The sequence below is a fragment of the Cebus imitator genome, unplaced genomic scaffold, assembly GCF_001604975.1.
Source record: "Cebus imitator isolate Cc_AM_T3 unplaced genomic scaffold, Cebus_imitator-1.0 Scaffold189, whole genome shotgun sequence".
Taxonomy (NCBI): Eukaryota; Metazoa; Chordata; class Mammalia; order Primates; family Cebidae; genus Cebus; species Cebus imitator.
Window position 1 is genome coordinate 1,646,355 of NW_016107504.1, and position 7,661 is coordinate 1,654,015.

The 7,661-nt window shown below is 43.0% G+C and overlaps 1 pseudogene across 1 annotated transcript; it reads left to right on the forward strand.

The window, feature by feature from the left end:
• Positions 1–5,277: 5,277 nt before the first annotated feature.
• LOC108316550 lies at positions 5,278–7,454 on the forward strand (annotated as a pseudogene). The gene has a single exon (XR_001830368.2). The product of XR_001830368.2 is annotated as a lysine--tRNA ligase-like (transcript).
• The last annotated feature ends 207 nt before the right edge of the window (positions 7,455–7,661 follow it).

Sequence of the window (7,661 nt, forward strand, 5' to 3'; positions counted from 1 at the left end):
GGCCTTATTACACATGTTGGGAGCTCAAGAAATGCTCATTGGTGATAGATGGCTGGTGAAAGGCAAGCCTACAATGGGAATTGAGTCTCAAAGATGGTAGAAAGTGAAAGGCTCGTCTACCAGTTGGTGGCAACTGCAGGTGGCAATGACTTTGGATCTGAGGCAAACAGGGGTTAGGAAATTCTTAAGAGAAAAGATTAGAAAACATACTGTCTATGAGAGTAATGTGTAAACCCTAAGGGAGTGGATGCAACTTTGAGGTGTTTATTGTGGTTATTACCACTTTGAGGACATCAAAGGAGTTTACTGGGAAGGACCTGGTAATTTCACTTCACATTCTTTTTCTTTTGTTCAAGGCTCATTCTACCCAAGGGCTTAGTAAGCAGTTGCCTATGCAGCATGGGAAAGTTTTCCTTGCCCAAAGACCTGAGCCTTTCCCTACTTCCGGGCCTTCAGTTTTCACCACAAGTCTGTCTTATTAGATAAGGTACTTGAAAGCACTACATCATGAAGAAATAAGAAGCTATCAGCAGCCTGTTAACACCTGACCTCTAATTATGTTAGCAAATTAGGTCCTGACTGGTTCCCAGGAGTCTAGAATAAGCAAAATAAGTGACTTTTTAGTGGTTAGAAGAGGAGAGGGTAAGAGGAGGTTCTGGAGCATTGGTAGACAACATGGCAGGCCTGGTCTGGGCATATTAGTAAGTGCATAAACTGGAGAAAGAGGTAATGGCCTGGGTAAAGAAGGTGTATACCACTAACAAATGTCACCCATTTGCCAGTTTTATTTATAGTTGATTCAGTTTCTCTTAATCTTTTGTGTCTTTCTTGCTTTTCCAACTCTAGGAAATCTTTCCTGAATGAGTTGGAGGTGCAGTAACATGTTTCATTCCTTAGTGGGAATGTATCATGCTCCACCTCACCAAACCACTCCTTAATCCCCATTAGAATGAGCTGGGAGTATGCCTCCTCTTTCAAAGAAACAGATATTAATAATTGTATTTGTCCATTCTTGCATTGCCATAAAGAAATACCTGAGAACGGATAATTTATAAAGAAAAAAGAGATTTTATGAACCACGAACTTAGACCAGGCTCATGGTTCTGCAGGCTGTACAGGAAGCATGATGCTTGCATCTGCTTGGCTTCTGGGGAGGCCTCAGGAAACTTACAATCATGGTGGAAGGCAAAGGGGGAGCGGGCAGGCCACCTGGCTGGAGCAGGAAGAAGAGAGAGTGAAGGGAGTGGTGCCACACACTTTTAAATGACCATAGCTCATAAGAACGAACTCATATTGTGAGGACAGTACCAAGAAGAAAGGTGATAAATCATTCAGGAGAAACCACCCCCAGGATCCAGCCCTTTCACTGGACCCCAACCTCCAACACTGGGGATTACAATTTGACATGAAATTTGGGCAGGGACACAGATCCAAACCATATCAATAATAATAATAGCAATAGGAATGATTACTGTTCAAGAAACTATTAATATTTGTACAGGTATGGTACTTTACTAAATTTTCTTATCTAATTCTATGAAGTAGATATTTATTTTCTTGATGTTGCATATGAGACTCAGAGCCATCAAGTAATTTGCCAAAGGCCATACAGGTAGTAAGTGGCAGAGCCAAAATTCAACCCTAAATCTGACTCTAAAACCTGTGTTCTTAGCAACCAAACCTCTTCATATAGACTTCAGCTGGAGGTGGAGGAAGAAGGAGGAGTTAGACATAAAAGAATTATTCCATTCAACAAATGTGTATGTACTTCCTACTGTATGTTGAGCCTACGGAGTATTAAAAGATCAGTGTGTACTGCCCCTGCCTTTAATGAGATTAGTTCAACAGAGGGGACATGACCATTGTTCCAATAACTCTAATAAAATGGAGAGTTGGATCAGTACCATAATAATAATAGCTACCATTTATTAAGAACATAGTATGTGTCAGGCACTATGCTAATACATTCTACATATATTTTATCTTAATGACAGTTCCGGAACTATTAATATTAGTCAATTTTATACATGAGAAAACAAGAATAATAGAGGGTTAATTAGCTTCTGTGGCTCAGAATAATGTGTTTCTGTGCCATTCAGAAGCAAAAGGAGAGAACTGGATTCACTATTCACTTATACAATGTTTTTGAGTGAACAAAGTATTTTCACCCAGCTCAGTGCCTATAAATCAGATTCACCATCTTCTTCTCTATCACCTGTACCTCAGCCAGCACTGAATCTGAAGTAGCTTGACATCATACTTTGATTTCATTTGGAATCTTGAGAACAGCAAAGCCCACTAGAGTCCCATCACTGGCTACCACTACAAATGCCCCTCCCAGCTTCTTTTTATGTTCAAAACCATTTCTTCATTATGAATATACTAAGTGCCACTGAATGGTCACTTTACAATGATTAAATTGGTAAATTTCATGTTATGTATATTTTACAATAAAAAATTTGTTACACAAAATGTTAATTTTTATGAAAAGTTTAATATACATTGCTTGCTTACGAATAGTTATCTTCCTGCCAAAAAGTTTCCAAAGCTATATAATTAGGGCAACAGAGTCTTTTTCCAAGGAGACCAATAGACCAGCTCTACTGCCACCTGGGCAGAGTTTGGGAGAGCAGTTTTGCTTCCATTGTCTTTCATATTCTTATAGCTTGTGCTTCTTATCCTCAGCCCTTCTTTCCATGTCTTCCTTTCCTCAAAAATATTTCCACTGTGTTCCCCAGATTCTTTGTTGTGTGGTAAACAAGCTCTCATATATGATCACCCTTGTCACCAAGTGCTATTTATGCCTCCTTGCCCTACCTAACTCGGATTTTCTCTAAGGACACTGTTGGAGTAGTGGAGAGTGTAGGATGCCCATTCTATTACAGGGACTGGAGAAGGGGCTGGCATCCTCTAGATTTTCTGAGGAAGCTTCCAGGCTACTCTTTGTCTTCCTTGCTGCAACCACCACTTTAACAAATGTCAGATGAATCGATCAGTTACCATAGCTCATCTCTGTTGCCTAGACACTGGTCATGCCCCCAAAGTAATCCAGGCCTTTTTGCCTGTAACACATATCTTTCCTTGCCACCATTCATGTCATTGTCCTGGAGGGTTTCAAAGTCCACATGGTTTATTACTCAAACCATTGGCCTAGCAGTTCCTGACTTTTTGAAACATAATGACCTTGACCTGCCTCCATTTTAGTCATCCTCTTTCCTGTCCACTCTCTAGACTTGTGCAGCCTGATATAGTAGCCACTAGCCACAGGTGATTGTTGAAATTTAAATTAACTGAAACTAAATAAAAATTTTACATCAGCTCTCACTTGCACCAGCCACATTTTAAGTGCTCAGTAGCTACATGTGGCTAGTGGCTAACATATCAGATAGTGCAGACAGAGAAAATCTCCATTACCACAGAGAGTTCCATTAGATAGCATAGATTCCAACATTGTCTTCACCCAGAATATGTTTCTGCTCCACTGCAGAAATATATAAAAAGTAACCAAATGTGGTAGCATGTGCCTATAGTCACAGCTGCTCAAGAGGCTAAAGCAGGAAAACCACTTTAGGCCAAGGAGTTAGAGGCTGTAGTGCACTATGATCATTCCTGTGAGTAGCCACTGTACTCCACCCTGTCTCTTAAAACAAAACAAAAACTGCACTCCATTCTGGGCAACAGTGTCAAAACCCAAAAACAAACAACAAATACGTGTACCCAAATTTAAAGGCACAAAAATATTGCATCAGGAAAAATGGCAAATAGGAGGCAAGACTAACTTGCAGCTCCCACTCATATGGACAGAGCAGTGTGCAGACACTCAAATCGTGAATTTTTGCTCCAGGAACATACCAGGAAAGCTGAGAGAATCCACAGACCCTTTGAAAGCAGTGGCTTGCTGCTGCAGGCTCTGTGAGACAGATGAAAACCTTTGAGTCCCCAAAATGTAAGAAGGGGAACATTTGCCCCCAAACACACATCGTCACTGGGGATCTTGAAGGTCCAGATCACAGAAGGATTTGACCTTACCTGGAGCTGAGATGAATTTAGAGAGCTGAATGAAACACAGGGATATAGGAAGCAATGGCAAGAGCCCTGTGAGCACTCTCAGTCCCCAGGGAAGCCATTCCTCACTTTGTCTCACAGGAATCCATGGGATGGACTGTCAGTGGAATTGGGGAAAGCCTACAGGAGTGTTCATGGGAAACTGTGGCAGGAAGGGAGGCATGAAACCTGAAAGCCCTGCTTGCTTTCTCAGAGGGGAGGCTTGTAGCCTGGGGCAAATTTTCAGCCCTGCTCACCAGCTGCCGGGCAATAAACTCAGTGCTGTTGGCGGGGGGAGGGGGGGCATGGTGGGAATGAGACTGGCCTTTTGGGCTGTGTGGGAGCTTGGTGAGACCTGTCACTGCTGGTTTCTCCCACTTCCCTGGTGACCTGTATGACACAGCACAGAAAGCCATAATCCCCATGGGAATGTAATTCCATTGACCTGAGAACCACACTTCTATCCACCACAGCAGCCACAGCAAACCCTGCACAAGAAGAGTCTGAGCTCAGATACAACCAACTCTGCCCCCACCTTATGGTCTTTCTCAACCCACCTTGGTAGCTGAAGACAAAGGACATAATCTCTTGGAAGCTCTATGGTCCTACCCTCTGCCTGAGACACCCCAAATACTTATCCAGGTGACCCTAGGGCAAGCTTGTAACCTCCCCGTACTACCGCAGCGATGCTCTCTTGAAAGCACCACTTCCCGGCTGGAGAGCAACCAACACAAAATCAGAGCACTAAACAAAACTACAACCAAGGACCCTCACTTTACTCCCCTGCTACCACCGCTGGAGCAGGTGCACAAGTGACTAACAAACATATGAAAAAAATGCTCAACATCACTAATAATTATGAGATGCAAATCAAAACCATGATGTGATACCACCTTACTCCTGCAAGAATGGCCGTAATCAAAAAATTAAAAAACTATAGATGTTGGTGTGGATGTGGTGAAAAGGGAACACTTTTACACTACTGATGAGAATGTAAACTAATCTACCCATTATGGAAAACAGTCTGGAGTTTCCTCAAAGAATCAAAAGTAGATCTACCATTTGGTCCAGCAATCCCACTACTGGGTACCTATCCAGAGGAAAATAAGTAATTATACTAAAAAGATACTTGCACACATATGTTTATAGCAGCACACTTTGTAACTGTAAAAATGGAACCAGCTCAAATTCCCATTAGTCAACTAGTGGATAAAGAAAATGTGGTGTGGAAAGATGGCAGTGGTGTAGGGGGCCAAGGTGAAAGTGGATGGCACCGAGCTGAAACTGAGCAAGAATGAGCTGAAGAGATGCCTGAAAGCTGAGAAGAAAGTAGCAGAGAAGGAGGCCAAGCAGAAAGAGCTCAGTGAGAAACAGCTAAGCCAAGCCACTGCTGCTGCCACCAACCACACTACTGACAATGGCATGGGTCCTGAGGAAGAGAGCCTGGACCCAAATCAATACTACAAAATCCACAGTCAAGCAATTCATCAACTGAAGGTCAAAGGGGAAGACCCATACCCACACAAGTTCCATGTAGACATCTCACTCACTGACTTCATCCAAGAATATAGCCACCTACAGCCTGGGGATCACCTGACTGGCATCACCTTAAGGGTGGCAGGTAGGATTCATGGCAAAAGAGCTTCTGGGGTAAAGCTCATCTCCTGTGATCTTCGAGGAGAGGGGTGAAGTTGCAAGTCATGGCCAATTCCAGAAATTATAAATCGGAAAAATAATTTATTCATATTAATAACAAACTGCATCAGGGAGACATAATTGGAGTTCAGGGGAATCCTGGGAAGACCAAGAAGGGTGAGCTGAGCATCATTCCGTATGAGATCACACTGCTGTCTCCTTGTTTGCATATGTTACCTCATCTTCACTTTGGCCTCAAAGAAAAGGAAACAAGGTATCCCCAGAGATACTTGGACTTGATCCTGAATGACTTTGTGAGGCAGAAATTTATCACCCGCTCTAAGATCGTCACAAATATAAGAAGTTTCATGGATGAGCTGGGATTCCTGGAGATTGAAACTCCCATGATGAACATCATCCCAGGGGGAGCTGTGGCCAAGCCTTTCATCACTTATCACAATGAGCTGGACATGAATTTTTATAGGAGAATTGCTCCAGAACTCTACCATAAGATGCTTGTGGTTGGTGGCATCAACCGGGTTTTTGAAATTGGATGCCAGTTCCAGAATGAGGGGATTTATTTGATGCACAATCCTGAGTTTACCACCTGTGAGTTCTACATGACCTGTGCAGACTATCATGATCTCATAGAAATCATGGAGAACATGGTTTCAGTGGTGGTGAAGCATATCACGGGCGGTTACAAGGTCATCTACCACCCAGATGGCCCAGAGGGCCAGGCCTATGAAATTGACTTCACCCCACCCTTCCGGAGAATCAGCATGGTAGAAGGGCTTGAGACAGCCTTGGAGATGAAGCTGCCAGAAACTAACCTCTTTGAAACTGAAGAAACTTGCAAAATTCTTGACGATATCTGGGGGGTAAAAGCTGTTGAATGCCCTCCACCTCGGACCACAGCCAGGCTCCTTGATAAGCTTGTAGGGGAGTTACTGGAAATGACTTGCATCAATCCTACGTTCATCTGTGATCACCCACAGATAATTAGCCCTTTGGCTAAATGGAGCTGCTCTAAAGTGAGTCTGACCGAGAGCTTTGAGCTATATGTCATGAAGAGATATGCAATGCCTACACTGAGCTGAATAATCCCAACCAGCAGCGGCAGATTTTTGAAGAACAGGCCAAGGCCAAGGCTGTAGGTGATGATGAGGCCATGTTCATAGATAGAAACTTCTGTACTGCCTTGGAGTACGGGCTGCCCCCCACGGCTAGCTGGGGCATGGGCATTGACTGAGTCGCCATGTTTCTCAGGGACTCCAACAACATCAAGGAAGTACTTCTGTTTCCTGCCATGAAACCTGAAGACAAGAAGGAGAATGTAGCAACCGCTGATATGCTAGAAAGTACAACAGTTGGCACTTAGGTCTAGCAAATAATAATTGCAAGTTGTATAACTCAGGCGTCTTTGCATTTCTGCAAAAGATCAAGGTCCACAAGAGAATTCTTGTGTGTGGCTTTCCATTTGACTGCTGCAGTTTGGTTCAGCCATCAGAAGAGAGAAAAGGAATTAAAAATGTCTTTTTAATCCTTGTTACCAAATAAACTATTTGTCCTCTCCTCTCTTTACCTTTAGAATGTCACCTTTTTTTTCCCAGACTGCTGGCCGAATGAATGTTTAGGATTCTACCATCTTACTCATTTAACAAATTTCTAAGGGATTCGGGATACAGCAGTGAACAAAAGCCAAGTTCCTGCTTTCATGGAACTTGTATTCTTTCTTTGGCGTAGGGAGGAGAAGTAGACAAACAAAAAGTAAATACATGTTCTTTTTAGTGGTGATACATATTAAGAAGTAAAATGGAGCAAGGTAAGGGGACAAAGGTGCTATTTTAGAGGAGGAGGGGACAGTACTACTTTAAATATGGTGGTCAGGAAGCCCGCTTCTAGGCATTTCAGTAGAGGTCTGCAGACTGAGCTGGAGAGATATGTGGGAAAAGGCCATTCAGGCTAAAGGACCACGTTTT